Here is a 25,787-nt window from a genome sequence, read left to right on the forward strand (position 1 = left end):
CCAATCAACCACTTTTTCCCCTTGAAACTTCAAGATAATTCTGTGTTAACTTTTCTAGATGTAGCTCCAGTTTATAATTCACTGTTATAAAATCAATTATTTCAATTTTCTGAGAAAACAGTCCGTTCATTAACAACAACAACAAAACTATTCAAGTTTACAACAAATAAGCTAAATTCAATCCATAAATTCCTTTTTTAGAACTAAAGTTCAATATATCTTCATATAAAATTAATTATTCTCAAAAAACTTCCATTAAATATTATCTATCACTTTGACCAATTATCTATTCCCAATAGTCTTATTTATTTATTTTCCCCCAATAGTGTTTACTTATTTATTTTTAACATCTTTATTGGAGTATAATTGCTCTACAATGGTGTATTAGTTTCTGCTGTATCACAAAGTGAATCAGCTCTACATATCCATACATCCCCATATACCCTCCCTCTTGTATCTCCCTCCCACCCTCCCTATCCCACCCCTCTAGGGGGTCACAAAGCACCAAACTGATCTCCCTGTGCTATGCGGCTACTTCCCACTAGCTATCTATTTTACATTTGGTAGTGCATATATGTCCATGCCACTCTCTTACTTCATCCCAGCTTACACTTCCCCCTCCCCGTGTCCTCAAGTCCATTCTCTACGTCTGTGTCTTTATTCCTGTCCTGCCCGTAGGTTCTTCAGAACCATTTTTTTCTTTTCCATTTTTTTAGATTCCACCTATATATGTATTAGCATAAGGTACTTGTTTTTCTCTTTCTGACTTGCTTCACTTTGTATGACTGACTCTAAGTCGATCCACCTCAATACAAATAACTCAATTTTGTTTCTTTTTATGGCTGAGTAATATTCCATTGTATATATGTGTCACGTCTTCTTTATCCATTCATCTGTCGATGGACACTTAGGTTGCTTCCATGTCCTGGCTATTGTAAATAGTGCTGCAATGAACATTGTGGTACATGTTCATGAATTATGGTATTCTCAGGGCATATGCCCACTAGTGGGATTGCTGGATCATATGGTAGCTCTAGGTTTAGCTTTTTAAGGAACCTCCATACTGTTCTCCATAGTGGATGTGTCAATTTACATTCCCACCAACAGTGCAAGAGGGTTCCCTTTTCTCCACACCCTCCCCAGCATTTACTGCTTGTAGACTTTCTTATGAAGGCCATTTTGACTGGTGTGAGGTGATACCTCACTGTAGTTTTGATTTGCATTTCTCTAATGATTAGTGATGTTGACCATCCTTTCATGTGTTTGTTGACAATCTGTATATCTTCTTTGGAGAAATGTCTATTTAGATCTTCTGCCCATTTTTGGATTGAGTTGTTTGCTTTTTTTATATTGAGCTGCATGAGCGGCTTGTATATTTTGGAGATTAATCCTTTATCAGTTTCTTCATTTGCAAATATTTTCTCCCATTCTGAGGGTTGTCTTTTCATCTTGTTTATGGTTTCCTTTGCTGTGCAAAAGCTTTTAAGTTTCATTAGGTCCCATTTGTTTATTTTTGTTTTTATTTCCATTACTCTAGGAGGTGTGTCAAAAAGGATCTTGCTGTGATTTATGTCATAGAGTGTTCTGCCTATGTTTTTTCCTCTAAGAGTTTTATAGTGTCTGGCCTTACATTTAGGTCTTTAATCCATTTTGAGTTTATTTTTGTGTATGGTGTTAGGAAGTGTTCTAATTTCATTCTTTCACATGTAGCTGTCCAGTTCTCCCAGCACCACTTATTGAAGAGGCTGTCTTTACTACATTGTATATTCTTGCCTCCTTTATCAAAGACAAGATTACCATATGTGCATGGGTTTATCTCTGGGCTTTCGATCCTGTTCCATTGATCTATATTTCTGTTTTTGTGACAGTACCATACTATCTTGATTACTGTAGCTTTGTAGTATAGTCTGAAGTCAGGGAGCCTGATTCCTCCAGCTCCATTTTCTTTCTCAAGATTGCTTTGGCTATTCAGGGTCTTTTATGTTTCTATACAAATTGTGAAATTTTTTTGTTCTAGTTCTGTGAAAAATGCCATTGGTAGTTTGATAAGGATTGCATTGAATCTGTAGATTACTTTGGATAGTATAGTCATTTTCACAATGTTGATTCTTCTAATCCAAGAAAATGGTATATCTCTTCATCTGTTGGTATCTTCTTTGATTTCTTTCATCAGTGTCTTATAGTCTTTTGCATATGAGTCTTTTGTTTCTTTAAGTACGTTTACTCCTAGGTATTTTATTCTTTTTGTTGTAGTAGTAAATGGGAGTGTTTCCTTAATATCTTTTTCAGATTTTTCATCAGTGTATAGGAGTGCAAGAGATTTCTGTACATTAATTTTGTATCCTGCTACTTTACCAAATTCATTGATTAGCTCTAGTAGTTTTCTGCTAGCATCCTTAGGATTCTCTATGTATAGTGTCATGTCATCTGCAAACAGTGACAATTTTACTTCTTCTTTTCTTATTTGGATTCCTTTTATTTCTTTTTCTTCTCTCATTCCTGTGGCTAAACTTCCAAATCTATGTTGAATAATAGTGGTGAGAGTAGGCAACCTTGTCTTGTTCCTGATCTTGGTGGAAATGGTTTCAATTTTTCACCATTGAGAACGATGTTGGCTTTGTGTTTGTCATATATGGCCTTTCTTATGTTGAGGTAAGTTCCCTCTTTGCCTACTTTCTGGAGGGTTTTTTTTTTATCATAAATGGGTGTTGAATTTTGTCAAAAGCTTTTCTGCACCTGTTGAGATGATCATATGGTTTTTCTCCTTCAATTTGTTAATATGGTGTATCACATTGATGGATTTGCATGTATTGAAGAATCCTTGCATTCCTGGGATAAACCCCACTTGATCATGGTGTATGATTCTTTTAATGTGCTGTTGGATTCTGTTTGCTAGTATTTTGTTGAGGATTTTTGCATCTATGTTCATCAGTGATATTGGCCTGTAGTTTTCTTTCTTTGTGACATCTTTGTCTGGTTTTGGTATCAGGGTGATGGTGACCTCATAGAATGAGTTTGGGAGTGTTCCTCCCTCTGTTGTATTTTGAAAGAGTTTGAGAAGGATAGGTGTTAGCTCTTCTCTAAATGTTTGGTAGAATTCACCCATGAAGCCATCTGGTCCTGGGCTTTTGTTTGTTAGAAGATTTTTAACCGCAGTTTCAATTTCAGTTCTTGTTATTGGTTTCTTTATATTCTCTATTTCTTCCTGGTTGAGTCTCAAAACGTTGTGCTTTTCTAAGAATTTTTCCATTTCTTCCAGGTTGTCCATTTTATTCGCATATAGTTGCTTGTAGTAATCTCTAATATTCCTTTGTATTTCTGCAGTGTCAGTTGTTACTTCTCCTTTTTCATTTCTAATTCTGTTGATTTGAGTGTTTCCCTTTTGTTCTTGATGAGTCTGGCTAATGATTTATCTATTTTGTTTATCTTCTCAAAAAATCAACTTTTAGTTTTATTCATCTTTGCTATTGTTTCCTTCATTTCTTTTTCATTTATTTCTGATATGATTTTTATGATTTCTTTCCTTCTGCTAACTTTGAGGTTTTTTTTTTCTTCTTTCTCTAATTGCTTTAGGTGTAAGGTTAGGTTGTTTATTTGAGATTTTTCTTGTTTCTTGAGGTAAGATTGTATTGCTATAAACTTCCCTCTTATAACTGCTTTTGCTGAAACCTGTAGGTTTTGGGTCATCGTGTTTGCATTGTCCTTTGTTTCTACATATTTTTTGATTTCCTCTTTGATTTCTTCAGTGATCTCTTGGTTATTTAGCAGTGTATTGTTTAGCCTCCATGTATTTTTTTGTTTGTTTGTTTTGTTTGTTTGTTTGTGGTACACAGGCCTCTCACTGTTGTGGCCTCTCCTGTTGTGGAGCACAGGCTCCGGATGCGCAGGCTCAGCGGCCATGGCTCATGGGCCCAGCTGCTCCACAGCATGTGGGATCTTCCCGGACCGGGGCACAAACCCATGTACCCTGCATTGGCAGGCGGACTCTCTACCACTGCGCCACCAGGGAAGCCCCATGTATTTGTATTTTTTACAGTTTTTTTTCCTGTAATTGATATGTAGTCTTATAGCATTATGGTCAGAAAAGATACTTTATATGATTTCAATTTTCTTAAATTTACCAAGGCTTGATTTGTGACTTAAGATATGATCCACCCTGGAGAATCTTTCAGAAGCACTTGAGAAGAAAGTGTATTCTGTTGTTTTTGGATAGAATGTCCTATAAATATCAATTAAGTCAATCTTGTTTAATGTGTCATTTAAAGCTTGTGTTTCCTTATTTATTTTCAATTTTGATGATCTGTCCATTGGTGAAAGTGTGGTGTAAAGTCCCCTATTATGATTGTGTTACTGTGGATTTCCCCTTTTATGGCTATTAGCATTTGCCTTATATATTGAGGTGCTCCTATATTGGGTGCATAAATACTTACAATTGTTGTATCTTCTTCTTGGATTGATCCCTTGATCATTATGTAGTGTCCTTCTTTGTCTCTTATAATAGTCTTTATTTTAAAGGCTATTGTCTGGTATGAGAATTGATACTCCAGCTTTCTTTTGATTTCCATTTGTATAGAATATCTTTTTCCATCCCCTCACGTTCAGTCTGTATGTGTCCCTTGGTCTGATGTGGGTCTCTTGTAGGCAGCATATATATGGGTCTTGTTTTTGTATCCATTCAGCCAGTCTATGTCTTTTGGTTGGAGCACTTAATCCAGTTACATTTAAGGTAGTTATCAATATGTATGTTCCTATTACCATTTTCTTAATTGTTTTGGGTTTGTTACTGTAGGCCTTTTCCTTCTCTTGTGTTTCCTGCCTAGAGAAGTTCCTTTAGCATTTGTTGTAAAGCTGGCTTGGTGATGCTGAATTCTCTTAGCTTTTGCTTGTCTGTAAAGGTTTTAATTTATCTGTTGAATCTGAATGAGATCCTTGCTGGGTAGAGTAATCTTGTTTGTAGGTTTTCTCCTTTCATCACTTTATATATGTCCTGCCACACCCTTGTGGCTTGCAGAGTTTCTGCTGAAAGATCAGCTGTAAACCATATGGGGATTCCCTTGTATGTGATTTGTTGTTTTTCCCTTGCTGCTTTTAATTTTTTCTTTGCATTTAATTTTTGATAGTTTGATTAATATGTGTCTTGATGTGTTTCTCCTTGGATTTATTCTGTATGGGACTTTCTGCACTTCCGAGACTTGATTGACTTTTTTCTTTCCCACACTAGGGAAGTTTTCAACTATCATCTCTTCAAATATTTTCTCAGTTCCTTTCTTTTTCTCTTCTTCTGGGACCACTGTAATTCTAATGTTGTTGTGTTTAATGTAGTTGCAGATATCTCTGAGACCGTCTTCAGTTCTTTTCATTCTTTTTTCTTTATTCTGCTCTGTGGTAGTTATTTCCACTATTTTATCTTCCTGGTCACTTATCCGTTCTTCTGCCTCAGTTATTCTGCTATTGATCCCTTCTAGAGAATTTTAAATTTCATTTATTATGTTGTTTATCATTGTTTGTTTGCTCTTTAGTTTTTCTAGGTCCTTTTAAAACATTTCTTGTATTTTCTCCATTCTATTTCCAAGATCATCTTTACTATCATTACTCTGAATTCTTTTTCAGGTAGACTGCTTATTTCCTCTTCATTTGTTTGGTCTGAGGGGTTTTTACCTTTCTTCTTTATCTGCTGTGTATTTCTCTGTCTTCTCATTTTGCTTAATTTACTGTGTTTGGGGTCTCCTTTTCACAGGCTGCAAGTTCGTAGTTCCCATTTTTTATGGTGTCTGCCCCCAGTGGGTAAGGTCGGTTCAGTGGGTTTTGTAGGCTTCCTGTTGGAGGGGGCTGATGCCTGTCTTCTGATGGATGAGGCTGGATCTTGTCTTTCTGGTGGGCAGGACCACGTCCTGTGGTGTGTTTTGGGGTGTCTGTGAACTTATTATGATTTTAGGCAGCCTGTCTGCTAATGGGTGGGGTTGTGTTCCTGTCTTGCTAGTTGTTTTGCATGGGTTGTCTAGCACTGTAGCTTGCTGGTTCTTGAGTGGAGCTGGGTCTTAGCGTTGAGATGGAGATCTCTGGGAGAGCTCTCGCTGATGGATATTATGAGGGGCTGGGAGATCTCTGGTGGACCAATGTTCTGAAATCAGCTCTCCCACCTCAGAGGCTCAGGCGTGACACCTGGCCAGATCACCAAGACCCTGTCAGCCACACGGCTCAGAAGAAAAGGGAGAAAACAAAAAAAAGCAAAGAAAGAAAAAAAATAAAGTTATTAAAATTTTAAAAATTAGTAAAATAAAATATTAAAAAGTAATTAAAAGAAAAAAAAGAAGGGAGCAACCAAACCAATAAAGAAATCCACCAATGATAACAAGTGCTATAAGTACACCTAAAAAAAATGGACAGATGGGACCCTAGGACAAATGGTAAAAGCAAACCTATACAGACAAATTCACACAAAGACACATACACATAGACACTGCAAAAAGGAGAGAAGGGAAAAAAAAAGTGTATATATAAAGGAAGAGAGCAACCAATTCAATAACAAATCTACCAATGATAATAATCTCTAAATACTAAACTAAGATTAAGATATAAATCAGAAACTAGTCAGTCGCGTACAGCAAACCTCAAGTCTACAGTTGCTCCCGAAGTCCACTGCCTCAATTTTGGGATGATTCCTTGTCTATTCAGGTATTCCACAGATGCAGAGTACATCAGGTTGATTGGGGAGATTTAATCCGCTGCTCCTGAGGCTGCTGGGAGAGATTTCCCTTTCTCTTCTTTGCACAGCTCCCGGGTTTAGCTTTGGATTTGGCCCCGCCTCTGCGTGTAGGTCGCCTGAGGGCGTCTGTTCTTCGCTCAGACAGGACGGGGTTAAAGGAGCCGCTGATTTGGGGGCTCTGGCTCACTCAGGCCGTGGGGAGGGAGGGGCACGGATGCGGGGCGAGCCTGCAGCGACAGAGGCTGGCGTGACATTGCACCAGCCAGAGGCGCGCCGTGTGTTCTCCTGGGGAAGTTGTCCCTGGATCACGGGACCCTGGCAGTGGCGGGCTGCACAAGGTCCCGGGAGGGGAGGTGGGCATAGTGACCTGTGCTCGCACACAGGCTTCTTGGTGGTGGCAGCAGCAGCCTTTGCGTCCCAGGCCCGTCTCTGGGGTCTGTGCTGATAGCCGCGGCTTGCGCCCGTCTCTGGAGCTCAGTGAGGCAGTGCTCTGAATCCCCTTTCCTCACGCACCCCAAAACAGTGGTCTCTTGCCTCTTAGGCAGGTGCAGACTTTTTCCCGGACTCCCTCCCGGCTAGTCGTGGTGCACTAACCCCTTCAGGCTGTGATCATGCCGCCATTCCTCTCCCTGCGCTCTGACCAAAGCCCGAGCCTCAGCTCCCAGCCCCACCCGCCCCAGCGGGTGAGCAGACAAGACTCTCGGGCTGGTGAGTGCTGGTCGGCACCGAACCCCTGTTGCTGTGCTCTCCTCCGCGACTCGGAAGCTTTCCCTCTCCGCCACCCGCAGTCTCCGCCCACAAAGGGGCTTCCTAGTGTGTGGAAACCTTTCCTCCTTCACAGCTCCCTCCCACTGGTGCAGGTCCCGTCCCTATCCTTTTGCCTCTGTTTATTCTTTTTTCTTTTGCCCTACCCAGGTACGTGGGGAGTTTCTTGCCTTTTGGGAGGTCTGAGGTCTTCTGCCAGCATTCAGTAGGTGTTCTGTAGCAGTTGTTCCACATGTAGATGTGTTTCTGATGTGTTTGTAGGGAGGAAGATGATATCCACGTCTTACTCCTGAACCATGTTGAAGGTCCTCTTGATCTTAGATTTTTTTTTTTTTTTTTTTTTTTTTTTTTTTTTTTGCGGTATGCGGGCCTCTCACTGTTGTGGCCTCCCCCATTGCGGAGCACAGGCTCCGGACGCGCAGGCTCCGGACGCGCAAGGCTCAGCGGCCATGGCTCACGGGCCCAGCCGCTCCGCGGCATATGGGATCCTCCCAGACCGGGGCACGAACCCGTATCCCCTGCATCGGCAGGCGGACTCTCAACCACTTGCGCCACCAGGGAGGCCCCGATCTTAGATTTTTGAGTGAAAAAGATTTAAACTCAAATTTCAGGGGGGAATCAGGGAAGGCTACCGGGAAAGAGAAAAAAAAACCTGAATTAAATTTTGAGTATGAATGGCAGTTAGCTAAATAAATAAGTGAAGCAAGGACATTCTCTGCAGTGGTAATAGAATATGCAAAGGAATGGAGATGTGATGAAGGCAGTGGGGTTCAGTGAAGCACTTCTACTTGACCAAAACCTGTGATATGAATGCAGTGGTGGAGAGAGATAAACAGAGAGAAACAGGACAAGAGTCGGGACAAGAAACATCTTTTGTCCCATAGTTAGGGTTTGGAATGTATAATGAAGGCACTGGGGAGCCATTTCAAGCTTTACATCAGGCGAGTGAAATGATCAGATCTGTTTCAGAAAGGTCACTCAGGAAAGAGTATGGATGTGGATAATGCATCAGCCTAGATGTCTCACCCCAGAGGGAGACTGGAGGCAAAAAGCCCAGGTAAGAAATGATAAACACAAGTCTAACGCAGGGCGATGGTGGTGGGGATGGAATGGAAGGTATGTATTTGAGAAATATTAAGAATATAGTGTTACAAAATGTGCTGGTGAGATAGTAAGACAGGTAAGGCTCCAGAATAACTTGGGTAAATGCGTGGATGGTGATGCCATTCCCTCAAAATAGGGAAAAAAGGAGGTAGATCTGGGAGAGGTGGGAAGCAGAGCCAATGAGCTTAATTGTGGACTTGTTTGAGGTGTCTATGAGACATCTAAGGAGAGACATCACATGTACTAAAAACATAAGAGAGTGCATTATTCTTGTCTGTCATGAAACCACAGTTCACACTTAGCATATTTCAATTCTAGTTACCCTCTTCCATAGGCACCTCACACTAAAAAAAAACAATGTGTTTTTCTGATGAGGCCTAGATTCCAGGTGTTAGGCACCAAGAATTTTCCATGTGAATATAATTGGAATTTCTTTATAAAAATATGGAAAAAACATATAGCCCTAACCTGTAATATTTTAATGAAACTAGATGAGGTAAATTTTAACTTAATCAAATCTAGGTGAACTGAGACCTCAAAACATGGAAGTAGGCTAAGATAAAAACAGTAAAGTATTCTTACCCTAGAGGATAGTTAACTTATAGACCTAGGGTTACAAAGGTAAAATACAGGATGCTCAACTAAACAAATTTCAGATAAAAAAAAAGAATGTTTTTAGTATGTCCCACATATTGAATGGGACATATTTATACTAAAATATTACATGTTGTTTATCTGAAATTTAAATTTTACAGTGTAGGGGCTTCCCCAGTGGCACAGTGGTTAAGAATCTGCCTGCCAATGCAGGGGACACGGGTTCGAGCCCTGGTCTGGGAAGATCCCACATGCCGTGGAGCAACTAAGCCTGTGTGCCACAACTACTGAGCCTGCGCTCTAGAGCCCGTGAGCCCCAACTACTGAAGCTCACGCACCTAGAGCCCGTGATCTGCAACAAGAGAAGCCACCGCAATGAGAGGCCTGCGCACTGCAACAAAGAGTAGCCCCCCCTCACTGCAACTAAAAAGAAAGCCCGCGCACAGCAACGAAGACCCAACGCAGCCATAAATTAATTAATTAATTAAAAAAATTTAACGGTGCCCTCTGTATTTTTATGTGCTAAATTTGACACCCCTATAGAGGCATTCATTTTATGCTGAAAATATGAAATCTAGTAGTTGTATTAGTTTCCTATTGGTTCTATAACAAATTACTGTAAATTGAGTGGCTTAAAATAACACAAATTTATTACCTGACAGTTTTGGAGGTCAGAAATCTGAAATGGGTTTCACTGGGCTAAAATTCAGGCATTTTCAGGCTTGCATTCATTCTGGAGGCTCTAGAGGAAAAATCGTTCCCTTGCCTTTTCCAGCTTCTAGAAGCTTCCTACTTTCTTTGGCTCTTGGCCTCTTCTTCCATCTTCAAAGTCATCAGCATTGTATGTTTCAATCTCCAACTGTTTCTGCCTCTCTCTTTTAAAGATTTTGTGTTTACAGTGAGCCGACCTGGATAATCCAGGATAATCTCCCTATCTCATGATTCTTAACTTAGTCACATCTGTAAAGTTTCTTACATAAGGTATATTCACAGGTAAGGTTAAATATTCACAAGTTCCAGGGGACGAGGACACGGGCATTTTGGGGGTCATTTTTCCACCTACCACAGCAGCTTTTCAAAAACATTAGACTCATGGATGTCAAGTCTATAATGGACTAACTTTTTTATCCTGTGTGGTATGTCACCTCCAGTTTTCTGCGATTTTTCATCAGTTTTGTCTGCCAGTCTTAGGACAGAATCCTGTAAAGTAGCTGGTTTACTAGCATGGAAGTAACATCTTTCAAATCCTCCTGAGCTGAGTGTGAGGAAATCCAACTATACTAGGGTACAAGACTATCTTGAGTTATAACAGGGCAATGGAGGGGATGGGCTGGGGGATGAGGCTGAAGGAGAGTACATTATTATTATTATTATTATTATTTGCAGTACGCGGGCCTCTCACTGCTGTGGCCTCTCCCATTGCGGAGCACAGGCTCCGGACGCACAGGCTCAGTGGCCATGGCTCATGGGCCCAGCTGCTCCACGGCACGTGGGATCTTCCCGGACCGGGGCATGAACACATGTCCCCTGCGTTGGCAGGCGGACTCTCAACCACTGCGCCACCAGGGAAGCCCGAGAGTACATTATTTTAAAGATGCCCTGAAGCTCCTCCTGGATGCTGCCAAAGCTATGGATATTAGAAGGCAGAGGGATGTGACTGGAAGGAATTCTAAAGCGTATTTCTCTTATTTTTACCTAAACATGTTTTAAATTAAAAAAAAAAAAGCATGAAGGAAGGTGCAGGCAAAGTAACTAAAAGGCCAGTGTCTTATTCCATTTGGGCTGCTATAACAAAATGCCACAGACTAGATAGTTGATAGACAACAGAAATTGATTTCTCACAGTTCTGGAGTCTGGAAGTCTGAGATCAGGGTGCCAGCATGATTGGATGTGGATCGTCTGCTCAGTCTCAGACTTCTTGTTGTAGCCTCACATTTTTAATTGTTCTTTGTTCCTCCCGAGGAGAAAGCCCTCTTGGTCACGTATAAATATCCTTCAGCTGCATGAGAACAGCCATGTAGCATTTACTTTACAAGGATAACCATGTCCCTTTATAGAAGAGTACAGAACCTTGCTTTCCATTCTCTTTGTAGCCCATCCCTTCCTTCCCCCACGTAGCTCAATATTTGCTTCATGAGATGATTAGACTGAGGTAATACATTCTGAATGTTGAGGCATATTTTGGTCTTCTCTGGACGAGACATAGATTTCTGGCTCTCCTTCATGTTCCTGTCTTGTTCTTTGTACAGTGAAGCTCCAGGGAGCTTTCTCTTTTTTTCCACCAGGATTTCACTGTCCTGAGACATTCAGGGATTGAAAACCCAACACACTAGTGAGCCAGTGAAAGGCGTTGGCCCATAGTCAGACCCAACCCAATGACATAAACTGAGACAATCTCAGTCTGCTGCAAATGTGTTTTTCTGAACACACCCAAATCCCAAAGATTTTCATCTTCTCTTGGCTCTCCAACATCTGCTTTGTCAAATCACAGGCTATTAGAGAGAAACAAAACCAGTCTAGATGCCCAGAGTCAATGGGTTTCAGAATCGTCTTTGAACATTTTATTGGTCGAAGATTTTCAAAATCATTTGTTTTGACTGAAGAATCCAGAGAAAGGGAACCAGGTACAAAGCTGTCTGAGTTTGGCAAATGCGAGGATCCTTTAGCAGCAAGTGACTTAACAGAAATACATGGAATGTTTTGAAATGAACTTGGTGATTTTTTTTCCATTCTTGGCTTTCAGTTTTCTTTTATAAGTAGCTGCATAATTTTCTGGCAGGGAGGAGCAAGTTGGTACTTAAGCATCTATCAACATGGAAAGCAGCACAGCATGGGCAAGTGAGGCAAACCTGGGCTTCAGTCCCAGCTCTGTCACTTACTGACAGTATCACCCTAGATAAATGTTTGAACTTTTCACATCTTTAGCTTTCTCAGTTGTGACTTAATAATGCTCTTCTTGGGATGCTAACATGAAGATCTATGTAAGTTGCTTGGTATACAAGATGTAACTCAATAAGCAGTAGCTAATATTCTTCCTTTTTTTAAAATAAATTTATTTATTTTTGGCTGAGTTGAGTCTTCACTGCTGCGCACGGGCTTTATCTATTTGCAGCAAGTGGGGCTACTCTTCGCTGCGGTGTGTGGGCTTCTCGTTGCGGTGGCTTCTCTTGTTGCGGAGTACGGGCTCTAGGCACACAGGCTTCAGTAGTTGTGGCACATGGGCTCAGTAGTTGTGGCTCACGCGCTTAGTTGCTCTGCGGCATGTGGGATCTTCCCGGACCAGGGCTCGAACCCATGTCCCTTGCATTGGCAGGCAAATTCTTAACCATTGAGCCACCAGGGAAGCCCTATTCTTCCTTATTTCATCCTCAGCACCTGGAACATAGTTGGACTTTAATCAATTTTGGAGGAAAGGAAGGAAAGAGGACGATGCCTAAAGTCACAAAAGCTTCCCTTCTTCCAAATGCCATTTACCTTTCCCAAGCAATCATTGAGCTTCTCCCTTGTTCCTCCTTGCTTTTCTCATGCTGATCCTGTTTGCTATTGCCCCCCATCAACACTTCTTTACCTCTTGATTATAATGAATGAACATTCCTTGGACTTCTATGAAATAATTACTCCAGCATCACTGAGAAAATAAAAATAAATAAGACAATAATCCTTCCTTCAAAGCACTACTGGTTACTGTTCAACAGAAGGTATAAGACATAAACTGTAATATAAAGGAGGGGAAAAGCATGTAATATAAGTCTACTAACGTGCTTTGGGATAAAGATGGGGAAGGGCTTCCTATAGGCAGCAGCATTTGTGCCGGACTTAAGCAGGATTTGGACTTGCGGAAAAGGAGCCAAATGACATCCCAGAAAGGAACCAGCAAAAGCCAATGGATGCTGCATAAAAGGGTAACACAACTCATCATAATAACTACAAGGAACCAAGTACCTACTGTGCATCAGGTGCTATTCTAAAGGCTTTACATGTGTGATTTCGTTTAATTATGAAAACACACTATGAAGCTAAATTATGATAGGCCCAAGATATCTGTTTCTGTCTTGATTAAAATTAATATGTACCCAGAGGGCACAGGCTCCAACAGAAGGAACTTAAAGGGAGTTAGAACAGTTGAGCTATTAACACAGTGCTTTCAGAATATAGAGCACTAAGTAACCTTAACTTCCTTTTTATACTAAATATAAGAAAGAAGATGAGACTATTCACCACTCTGGTAGTTTGAATATATAAACACAGAGCCTGAAGGGGTGAAAAAACTTTCTTATCATATCTATACTTATCCCGTACCTTGTCATTATAAAATTGTGTGGTTTGTTTAGAAGAAGATCCCTGTGGGAATCATCTACTCTAACTACAATAATCCTTAACTTCGAGTCTATGATACTTGTTTTAATTAAGAAATTGTATTCATTGTTTGAGAAGATTGCATTATGAATCCTATCATAATAATTGATTTTCTTATACTTAACCTTATAAAAGGCCATCATATTCTCTTGGAGTTAGAAAAAGTTTTGTTTCTTTCCTTGCAAAATTATGTAAGGAAAAATTAAATAGTGATGTTAAAAATTAAATTAAAAATTAAATAGTAGAGTTATCTTTAACAGACAATGCAGATACCTTGGCATTTCACTGACATGTGATTTTGGTACTACCCCATTTGAAAGATGAGGAAGCTGATTCAGAGAAGTTCAGTGTGGAAGCCATAAGAATGCACCTTGTAGAACTCCAACTAGCTCCAGCTTTGTTGTAAAAAAACTGCTTTTGCATTTGCTTCCACCAGAGCCCTGCTTCTCAGTGGCCAGTGGCCAGTTCATCAGGGATACTGGCAGATCCATTCCTGAGAGACACAGGACTCCTCTGACAGCTGACTTTGACTTGAGGATGTCTGACGCCCTTGCTGAGCTCTCCTTAGACTGCCAGTCACTTCCTTCCCTCCTTCTATCTGTCACTAAGGGTCAGATTTGCACCATGGTCTGACAGCTCTTCCAGCCTTCCCCATTCCCCCTGTTTTCTCTCACAGATGTTTCCCTGACACAATCCTTGCTCATTTAATCCTGTGTGGACATCTGCTTCTGGGAGTCCTGGACTAACATAACCAGTGACTGACCCAAGGTCACATGGTGATAAAGAGTCAAAGCTAGGTCTCATGCCCAGGTTTTGCACCAGAACAGGGGGGTGAGTGGTAGGAAATATGGCTGGAAGAGTGGTTGCTAAAAATAATAATAAAATTCTGTCTAAATCTCCTTGGTGAAGAGGTTGGTCAAATTACAGTCAATAATTCCCCAAGACCTTATTTTAGAGATAAGGTAGTCAAACACAATTTGGGTTTCTGTCTCAGTGAGTTCCCTTTTAGAAGGTAAGTGCCTGCTGGGTTGGTATTTCTTTTTTTTTTTTTTTTTTTTTTTGGGGGGTACGCGGGCCTCTCACTGTTGTGGCCTCTCCCATTGCGGAGCACAGGCTCCGGACGCACAGGCTCAGCGGCCATGGCTCACGGCTCACGGGCCCAGCCGCTCTGCGGCATGTGGGATCTTCCTGGACCGGGGCACGAACCCGTGTCCTCTGCATCGGCAGGTGGACTCTCAACCACTGCACCACCAGGGAAGCCCTGGGTTGGTATTTCTTAAATCTTCTTATACAATTTAGCTAACACTTTAGTTGACACACAGGTGTGAGTAAACCTCTACTATAATTGACAAGAGGACTGACATGCTGGGTTTGGAAGTTGAGTACCCAGAGGGAAAGGATGAGGCTTGCTAGGGGTGGGAAGAACTTCTCAAAAAAAGGGGAGATATTCTTTACTTTACAACTGTGCCTCAAGGCAACCTGAGGAGCCTTTATAATAGCCAAACCGAATCTTGCAGAAGCCCTAAAGGATTATGAGTGAGAAGTTCTACTATAAACTATTAAGCCCTGCTCCTGAAAATTGGCCTAGAGTCTAAAAAATGAGTTCAAGAGCCCAAGTTATAGTTAAATCACAATGCATGTTGATGACCCTGAGACTGATAGGACAGGGACCTTTAGGCAAGCTGTAGGCAGGAATGTGAAGTTTGCCAAGTGGACTCTACTTGCCTTTTCCTGTTCCTTCTAATTGGCAATGATAGACTGACCAATCAGATTGCAGTTCTGCCCTTATTTGCTGTATGACCCTAGGAAATACACTAAACCTTTCAGAATCTCAGATTTTTCCACTACATGTAGCGTGAGTAATTGTGAGGATTAGAAGAAAAAAAGAAAGGCTCTTGATCTACTTCTACCAACCACTCTTTCTGCATTTCCCTATCTTGCTCTGCTCCCCACACTTGTGTTCCTGCTCTTCATCAAATTGCTCAGCCCCTTGGTGCCTCAAGGCCCTTACACATGTCTATGACTTTTAATAGGGAAGACTCTTTGTACTCTATTACAAGTTAATCACTAAGGGGATGTTGCCTATGAGCTTAAATTATACATAATGGCCCATCTCTGGGAACCCTGCCACCCAGGTAGTGAGCATTAAGTTAAAATACCTTTGTTTAGCTCACAGGAATCATCCTGACCAGGTCCACCTGTGCGTGACGGCAGGAAGGCTGAAATGAACACATCCCCTCTGGAGGCTGACGGGAACCAGGAAATGTTTGGCTTTACTCCCTCCCCTTTTAGTATAAAAGAAGCCTGAATTCTAACTCAGGCAAGATGGTTCTTTCGGATGCTAGTCCACCGTTTTCTTGGTCTGCTGGCTTTCTGAAAAAGTCAATATTCTTTGCCCCAGTAACTCTTCTCTTGATTTATTGGCCTGTATTGCAGCGAGCAGTACAAGCTTGGACTTGGTAACAATTTTTTTTTTTTTTTCGGTACGCGGGCCTCACTGTTGGGGCCCCTCCCGTTGCGGAGCACAGGCTCCGGAAGCGCAGGCTCAGCGGCCATGGTTCACGGGCCCAGCCGCTCCGCGGCACGTGGGACCTTCCCGGACTGGGGCACAGACCCGTGTCCCCTGCATCGACAGGCGGACTCTCAACCACTGCACCACCAGGGAAGCCCTGTTAAACAAATTTTGAGGAGCCATCTGGGAGCCTTACTGCTCATGGCCAGCCAGCTCCACTTGGGAATTTTGGGGCTAGGCCCTAGCAGCTGCTGGGACCACTTATGCTGAGGACCTGCCCTTCAAAATACCCTGAAGCAACACCTGCTGCCCCGGTGCTTGGCAGTTGGATCAAGGAATCAACATTTGGGAGACAATGGGCTCCATATCGTAGGGTAAGTCACTCTGGTGTGTACAGCCAGAACTTTATTTCCTCTCCATTTGGGGCTTTTTCTCTGGAATAAGTCAGTTTGTTTTGTATTTGAGTGGGTTACTCTGTTGGAGAGAGGAAAGAGTTGTTAGACTTTAGCCGATTTGTGAACTGGTTACTTTGTTTCTTTGGATGCTAGCATTTGTGCGTTCCATTTGTGTTTTGTCTTGAATTTGTCTTTAAAAATGGGGAATATTTCAACTATCCCTAAAGAAAGTCCTCTGAGTTGCATTTTGGGTAAGTGATCTGATTATAGCCGTGAACCCATGAGTGAGAAGATGCTATTTTGTTGTAAAAATGTGTGGTCCAGTACCTATCAGGATCTCCACAAGGGGTTTATGCAGGGTTATTTTGGGATCCTGTGCACCATGTACTGCTACCCTTGCTGTGTCAGTTACGTTGTTTGCAGTCTCCTGTGTTGTTGGCATATGTAAAACCCTGAGACCAAACTTGGGGGTTTACTTAGGATTTTGGTTGTCCCTTGGGTTTTTTGTTTCATTTTGTTGGGTACTGTTTCTCCATTTACAGCCAAATAAATTTTGTGATATTTAAAACTTTTACTGATGTCAAATGAAGGAAAGGAATAGGAAGAAAAAAAACCTATCTGTGGGATATTTACAGGGAGAAGAGAAAGGTTCCACTCGATTCCTAAAATCACCAAAAACCTCAGCCCAGAATTCAGCCCAGCTGGTAGATGTCAAGGCAAAAAGGCATTCTTTTAATGGTTGGACGTGATCAATTGCTATCTATGGTTTTATGGTGGCTAGTCTGTGAAGAAGAGGGGAAGAATGATGGAATTCTTTATGTATAAGCATTTGTGCTCCTACATCAGGGAAAATAAGAAAAGGAGACGAGAGTGAGGATATGTTGCTTCAAACTTTAACTCCTCCACCTGAACGAGCTGTTCCAGTCACTCCAATATATCCACCCCTTCCCCCACCTTTCATTCTTATCCGTCCCCAATCCCGACACTGAGGCTCAGGACTGCCCTTCCTTATAGGGACCACTTAGAAAACCTGTGTTAGTTCCTTGGGCACAGGGTCTTGGTCTGATATCACCATCTAAGACCTGACAGGCACTCAATTTGGGCCAGGAGTCACTCCCAGGGCAGGGAAATTTCCCTTATGCCCTTATCTCATAGGGGGCTTAAATGCAAATGACCAGCCAGTTGGGTTTCTCAGGCTTGTTTAATTGGAAAGATTGCAACCCTCATTTACAGGGAGGATCCTCTACACTTGAAGCCTACTTAGCAGAACCCACAGCTGAACCAAATTGGGACCCCAGTGAGGGAGGAACACACTTATTAGGGCACTGGTTTTTGGTGCATCTTGGCAGGGCTTTGAAAGGAGAACCAAAGCAATAGAGTTTGAACAAAATTCAAGAAGCTCAGCAAAAAAAAGCAAATGAAAGACACCTCCAAATTTTTGGAACAGATTTATCAGGCCTACAGACATTATACTAATGCAGATTCCAGGGCCCCTGAAAACATTAGAATGGTAAATTTGATCTTTTTTGAGCAAAGTGCCTCAGGTATCAGGAGAAAGTTGCAAAGATTAGATGATACTTTTGGAATGAACCCTTCTCAATGGGCAGATTTGCTTTTAAAGTGTTGAGCAGGGAACAACAGAAGAAGGAAGATGCAAAATGAAGTGAAATGCCGCTTTTTTGGCAGTGACATTGGATTCCCAGTGACCTGAAGAGAGGGAAGCCACCACTGAAGAGGAACAATGCACTTACTGAAAGGAAGAAGAACATTGGAAAACACTGCCCTAGTCTAAAACATAAGAAGAAAAACAATAAAATATGAGAGCCTCTCATATGGTAGAAAGATAGAAACACTCTGAATGAAGAAGCCCAGGGGCTCCCTTGGACTTGAGGTGCCTATTCCCTACAGGAGCCCTGGGTGAGATTGAGTCAGGAATGAGCTGCTGGACAGTCTGATGGACCTCACCCTGAAGTTTTTCACTAGAACAGCTTGACACCAGAGTCTCACCAGAACACACTTGAAGCCTACAGGTGATGCTCATGAAAACCCCAGGAAAAGAGACAGAGCTCTTTCCCCCAGAGGTCCTTGCATCTGCCCCTCCAGGGTGTCTACATAATTGGTGGTATTGGTACTATCCCTGTGGGTCTAGTGGAGTCTGGTGTTCTCAAAACCTGGCATGGTGGTAACCTTTGTACCAGTCAACTTTACAACTGAAGTAAAGTCTGTTGAAATGCACCATGAAGCTTTGAGTAAAGCCCTTCCTGGGGACAATGTGGGCTTCAGTGTCAAGAAGGTGCCTGTCAAAGATGTTCATCATGGCAACATGGCTGGTGACAGCAAAAATGACCCACCATTGGAAGCAGCTGGCTTCACAGCTCAGGTGACTATCTTGAACCATCCAGGTCAAATCGGTGCTGGATATGTCCCTGTGCTGGATTGTCACACAGCTCAGGTTGCTTGCAAGTTTGCTGAGCTGAAGGAGAAGATTGATCATCATCCTGGGATAAAGCTGAAAGATGACCCCAAATTCTTGAAATCTGGTGATGCTGCCATTGTTGGTATGGTTCCTAGAAAGCCCATGTATGTTGAGAGCTTCTTCTGGGTCGTTTTTCTGTTCTTGACATGACTGACTGTTGCTGTGGGTGTCTTCAAAGCTGGCAAAGTCACCAAGTTTGCCCAGAAAGCTCAGAAGGCTAAATGAATATCATCCCCACCTGCCAGTCCAGTCTTAATCAGTTGTGGAGTAACAGTCTCAGAACTGTTTGTCTCAATTGGTCATTTAAGTTTAATAGTAAGACTGGTTAATGATAACAATGCATTGTAAAGCCTTCAGAAGGAAAGGAGAATGTTTTGTGGACCATTTGTTTTGTGTGTGCCAGTTTTAAGTTTATAACATCAGTACCTTTTAATTGGTTAAAGCCCATCTTAAGGAAATTATCCCCTGATTTGGATTAAGACATTGGAATTACATTCATCCTGGAGACCACAATCAACAGAAAAACTGAGAAAATAAATACTAATTTAACTTGGGATAAGGCCTTGTCAGTTGTTCTGTTACAGATCCATGGCTCCCAGAGCAGGCTTAAATTAAGCCCCTTTGAAATATTGTATGATAGGCCACTCCAGGTGTCTGCCCAGGCAAGAGAACCTATAAATTCTCTAAAAGACCTAGCAGTTGACAATTATGTTAAAACTTTGGGCACTATACTAACATATATACATACATATATATATTATAATATATATAACATATATATACATGAGTTTGCCTCCAACAGGTCTGCCTATCCAACTGAAGTAAATGGTGATTTCATTATAGCTGGAGAAGGGTCAGATCAACCTATTTGCTTAATTTTGTCCAAATACTAAATTCCCGTGCCACTTATATGCATTGGGAACTGGAACTAAACCCCCAAGTTCAGTTACAAATTAGACAACAAAGTGCTAAGGGTTTTTATCAGGTTCAAATAGCTGTAGATAGAAAAGGAAAGCAGATTTTACTACTGACTAAAGTCTCTAAGGCAGCGGTCCCCAACCTTTTCGGCACCAGGGACTGGTTTCGTGGAAGACAGTTTTTCCACGGACTGGGGAGGAGGATGACTTCGGAATGACTCTAACGCATCACATTTATTGTGCACTTTATTTCTATTATGATTACATTGTAATATATAATGAAGTAATTATACAACTCACCATAATGCAGGATCAGTGGGAGCCCCGAGCTTGTTTTCCTGCAACTAGATGTTCCCATCTGGGAGTGATGGGAGACTGACCCCCGAAGTGTGTTGTTTGTCTTGTCTACTCCATAATCTCCTTTCAGTTGCTGTCACTGCAGAAAACACTGCTTCACAAAGTTAGGATGTTGGAAATGGCAGCAGGCTTTCAGGGCTTTTGTGGCAATCTCAGGATATCCTGCCTTGACATTAATCCAGAACGTATGGAGATTTGAAGTTATCTCAAATATACTTTTAAGGCCACCATCATTTGTAATCTCAAGCAGTTGATCCTTTTCTAGCACAGACAAAGTCAATTCACCTGGCTTATTCGCAAATGGATCGTGGATCCATTCCTTCCCAGTTTAGGGGTCTTACTTCTCGGGAAGTAACGCTCAAACCCTTTTGAAAGCTGAAATAGGTGATCATGCATCAGCTGGGAGAAAGAAGGCCCTGGCTCAGTCTCTTTCAAAATCTCTGCTAATGTTGGAAACATGTCAAAAATCCCAATGTTCACCTGTCATCCCCATAATTCTAGTTAGGCTTTGAATGCAGCCACTTTATCTGCCGACTTGAACACAGTTGTGGTTCTCCCCTGAAGTGACAGATTGAGTTCATTGAGCAGGTTGAATATGTCACACAAGTAAGCAAGTTTTGCTACCCATTCTGTGTCACTGAAATGTGCTGCCAGTGGTGACTCTTTCTAAAAGAAATCTCTAGAGCAGCTCTCATAACTCAGAAACCCTGGCCAGTGATCTACCCTTAGAAAGCCACCTCACTTCTGTGTATAAGAGAAGACGTGTGTGCTCTATGTCCATCTCCTCACAGAGCTGTGCAAACAGACGTGAGCTAAGGGCAAGTACTTTAATGTGGTTGATAATTTTAATCACATCCTGCAAAACGCTGTTAAGTTCAGTTGACACTTTTCGGCTAGCCAGCATTTCTCTATGGATGACACAGTCTGTAGACTCACATTCAGAAGCAACCTCTTTGACCTGAGTAGTGAAACTAGAAAGCTGTCTAGTCATGGAAGCTGCTCCATCCATGCATATACTGACATAAAATGACCAGTTCAGTTTTCCTGATATGTAATCATTCAAGGACTTGAATAGTTCTACAGCTGTGGTGTTGGTTGACAACAAAAGTGCGCATAACATATCCTCATGCATATGGTCCTGAAAAATATATTGTATAAAAACAAGCATTGTTGCCTTGTTGTCAACATCGGTAGACTTGTCAACCTGGATTGTGTACCACAGTGACTCATTAATCCTCTTTAACAATTGTGCCTCAATATCCTCTGCTATTTCATCAATTCCTCTAGTTATGGTGCTAGCTGAAGGCGGAACGCATACCACCTTTTGAACTGCAGCCTCTCCTAAAAGTTCACGACTAATGTCCTTAGCAGCAGCAGGATCAACTCTTCACCAATAGTAAAGGGCTTCTTAGCTTTAGCAATGCGGTTAGCCACCAAGAATGATGCTCTCAGTGCAGACGTATTTGATGAAGTGGTGGCCTTTAATAATTGCTTCTGTTCTTCGTGTTAACATTTTTTTTCTTTTGAAAAATTCCAGAGGCTTTTCTTTTAATGCAGGGTGCTTGGTCTCCATGTGGCAAAGCACTTTTGAAGGTTCCATGGCTTCGTTGGATAGCTAGTCGCCACATATTATTCAAAGCGGGCTTGGAGAATGTGAATCACCTGTTGCTATGAACCTGTAATTTAGGTAGGACTCTTGGTATTTTCTTTTCTTTTTAGTTTTTTAAAAATACTTATTTATTTTCCTTATTTTTCTGGCTGTGTCAGGTATTAGTTGCGGCACACAGGATCTTTGTTGAGGCATGTGGGACCTTCTTTTTCATCACGGAGTGCAGTCTGCTTGGTTTTCTCTCTAGTTGCGGTGCTTGGGCTTCTCTCTAGTTGCGGCTTGCGGGCTTCTCCCTAGTTGTGGTATGCAGGTTTTCTCTCTCTAGTTGTGTCGCACAGGCTCCAGGGCATGTGGGCTCTGTAGCTGTGGCGTGGGGCTTCCAGAGCACGTGGGCTCTGTAGTTTGTGGCACACAGGCTCTCTAGTTGGTGTGCGTGAGCTCAGTAGTTCTGGTGCATGGAGTTTGTTGCCCCATAGCATGTGGGATCTTAGTTCCCCGATCAGGATTGAACCCACATCCCTTGCACTGGAAGGTAGATTCTTTATCACTGGACCAACAGGGAAGTCCCTTGGTATTTTCTTTCTTTTTTTGAGGGGGGGGGGTGGTTTAAACTTTTTTTTTTGGTATTTTCTTTTAAATGCAGCTTTCTTTTTGTTGGCAGTCTTAGAGTCTTCTGGTGTCTCATCATTGGGTCCTTCCCCGTTTTCAAAGAAGCTCTCCAGCGTCTTCTGTTTTTTACTCATTTTGGCTAGGATTAGCTTGTGGGCTTACCAAAGCTGAAACTGAGACAGAGCACAGTGCAGGAAAGAGGTGCAGATGGAAATGGTAAATAAAATAATGGGCAGGCCATGTGTGGACTAAAATAAGTGTCAGATTCTGACTTAAAGGCTGCCACCAGATGCAGCTGTTCAACTGAAGTACATCAACTCACTTGCCACTATAAAGCCTGCCACCAGATGCAGCTTAATTGTCACTTGCCACTCACTGATAGGGTTTTGATATAAGTCTGCAAGCAGTTGATTTATTATGGTCTCTGTGCAGTCAAACCTCTCTGCTAATGATAATCTGTATTTGCAGCCGCTCCCCAGCGCTAGCATCACCACCTCAGCTCCACCTCAGATCATCAGGCATTAGATTCTCATAAGGAGCGCGCAACCTAGATCCTTTGCATGCGCAGTTCACAGTAGGGTTCGTGCTCCTATGAGAATCTAGTGGTACCGCTGATCTGACAGGATGCAGAGCTCAGGCAGTAATGTGAGCGATAGGGAGCGGCTGTAAATACAGATGAAGCTTTGCTCGCTTGCCTGCCACTCACCTCCTGCTGTGCAGCCCAGTTCCTAACAGGCCACGGACCGGTACTGGTCTTGACCCAGGGGTTGAGGACCCCTGATCTAAGGAATATTCATCACCCCTGTTCAGTAGGAAGTAGCTAGAGCAGTCTTCATCTCTTTCCCCACAAGATTATGGAATGGACATTGACAGTGGGGATTTGTAATAGGGAAGAATCTTTGTACTCTATTACAAGTAACTCACTAAAGGGATGTTGCCTATAAGCTTAAACTATACACAATGGCCCATCTCTGGGAACCCTGCCTCCCAGATAATGAGCATTAAGCTAAAATACCATTTTGAGCACACAGGAAACATCCTGATGAGGCCCACATGTGAATGACTGCAGGAAGAATGAAATTAAGACATCCCCCTGGAGGGTGACCAGAACCAGGAAATGTTTGGCTTTATTTCCTCCCCTTTTAGTATAAAAGAAGCTTGAATTCTAACTGAGGCAAGATGGTTCTTTGAGACATGAGTCTACCATCTTCTTGGTCTGCTGGCTTTCTGAATAAAGTCGCTATTCCTTGCCCCAACAACTTGTTTCTCAATTTATTGGCCTCTTATGTGGCAAGCAGTATGAGCTTGGTCTTGGCAACACTTTACTTGGATATTCTTCTGCATATTTTTGCATGACTTCCTCTTCCCTATCATTCAGATCTCTGTTTAAAATTTCTCTTCTGATGGCCTTCTTAGACTTTTTTTTTTAATTAATTTATTTTATTTTATTTATTTTTGGCTGCATTGGGTCTCTGTTACTGCACATGGGCTTTATCTAGTTGCAGCGAGTGAGGGCTATTCTTTGCTGTGGTGTGCGGGCTTCTCATTGCAGTGGCTTCTCCTGTTGTAGAGCACAGGCTCTAGGCTTGTGGGCTTCAGTAGTTGTGGCTCACGGGCTCTAGAGTGCAGGCTCAGTAGTTGTGGTGCACGGGCTTAGTTGCTCTGCAGCATGTGGGATCTTCCCGGACCAGGGCTCAAACCCATGTCCCCTGCATTGGCAGGCAGATTCTTAACCACTGTGCCACCAGGGAAGCCCCTTCTTGGACTTTTCTATACAAAATAGGAATCATTCACCCATCATTGTCTATTTCTTTAGTGTTATTTTATTGTCTTCATAACTCATCATGAAAAGAAATTATATAATTCATGTATTCATACTTACTTGACTAGCTCTCCCACTAGCTGAAGGCAGGGTGAAGAGGGCAGGGTGTTTTTTTCATTGTTGCATTGTTTTTCATGGCTGAATCCCTGTGGTGTAGGAAAGCACCTGGTACGTGGTAGAGGGTCATTAAATATTGTTGCATGAATGAACAAATAAGTGAATAAAATGAATGTGCTCAGCTCCAAGTAGATCTTGTGAAATCTTTGCTTCTTTCCCTTCTGGCATCCCATTAAAGAGTTTTAAGTTCAATAGTTTTCCAAGGATATGTGCATTTAAAACGGAGTGTCTAAGAGGCAATGTCAAACCATAACCTAGTCGAATGACTGTCTAATACGAGCATTCAGAGCCTATGCCTAATTGATATTTTTTAATATAAAAGAATTTATTTAATGTGGATCAAATTTGTCTACCTACTTCTATTTTTATGGTTTTCATATATACAGACAGCAACTAGACAAAAACTATTTTAAACCATTAAAGTTTCTTTAATAATAGCAAAAGATATAAAATATATACAGAAAACTTAACTAGAAATGTAGACAAACTATACCAAGAGAACTGTAAAACTCACTTGATAAACACACAATGTAAACTTTTCTAATTGATATTTTTGAGCAGAGGTATTAACCCTTGTCTTCACATACCAGCTAACTGCTAAGCTATGTCAACACTAAGAGTCATAAAAGATGACAATGTTAAATTTTAACTGATCCTGGAAAACGGTGAAGGTTAAGAAATCCCCTCTACCTTTGTGTTCTGGAAAATGGCTTACTGCAAAATATCACCTTTCTTCTTATGACTTACATAAGACTCATGGATTTCCCATTTGTTTACCTATGACAAGGCCAGACACAGTCCCTTCAAATTCCCATTCTTTGTCTCATAAGTATTTAGCTGAACTACTTGTCCCTATTTTTTTTTTTTTTTTTTTTTTTTTGCGGTACGCGGGCCTCTCACTGTTGTGGCTTCTCCCATTGTGGAGCACAGGCTCTGGACATGCAGGCTCAGCAGCCATGGCTCACAGGCCCAGCCGCTCCGCAGCACGTGGGATCTTCCCGGACCGGGGCATGAACCTATGTCCCCTGCATCGTCAGGCGGACTCTCAACCACTGCGCCACCAGGAAAGCCTTACTTGTCCCTATTGATCAATGAGAACAAAATACTTGTTAGCAAGTGATTTTGCGCTTCTCTCCTTCCCCTAAGTGCCTGAACCTTACTTGCCCCTCACTCAAGTCGGCACACAGCCTCTTCTGAGAATGCAGCAGGCTCAGGGTGAAACATTCTCTAATCTACTGTCTGATCATGCCACCCTTTCATCCTGCCTCCCCACACTTGGTTCTTCCCAACCCTGTTTATGACTCTCACTTTGCCTAACTCTTGAGACTTCTGCAGTTCTTAGGGTCACAGTGCTCTTACTGCAACAGTCCCTCCCCCTCCCACCTTGCAATAATCTCTTTCATAATAAAGTCTCTCCTTAATAGGTCTGAGTTTGTTGTTATCTAACA

At 41.9% G+C, this 25,787-nt stretch overlaps 1 pseudogene; it reads left to right on the forward strand.

Moving 5' to 3' along the window:
* Positions 1 to 19,133, forward strand: part of LOC132476532 (elongation factor 1-alpha 1-like) — a 75,985-nt pseudogene extending 56,852 nt beyond the window's left edge.
* Positions 19,134 to 25,787: the final 6,654 nt, after the last annotated feature.

The sequence above is a fragment of the Mesoplodon densirostris genome, chromosome 2 (genome assembly GCF_025265405.1).
Source record: "Mesoplodon densirostris isolate mMesDen1 chromosome 2, mMesDen1 primary haplotype, whole genome shotgun sequence".
Lineage (NCBI taxonomy): Eukaryota > Metazoa > Chordata > Mammalia > Artiodactyla > Ziphiidae > Mesoplodon > Mesoplodon densirostris.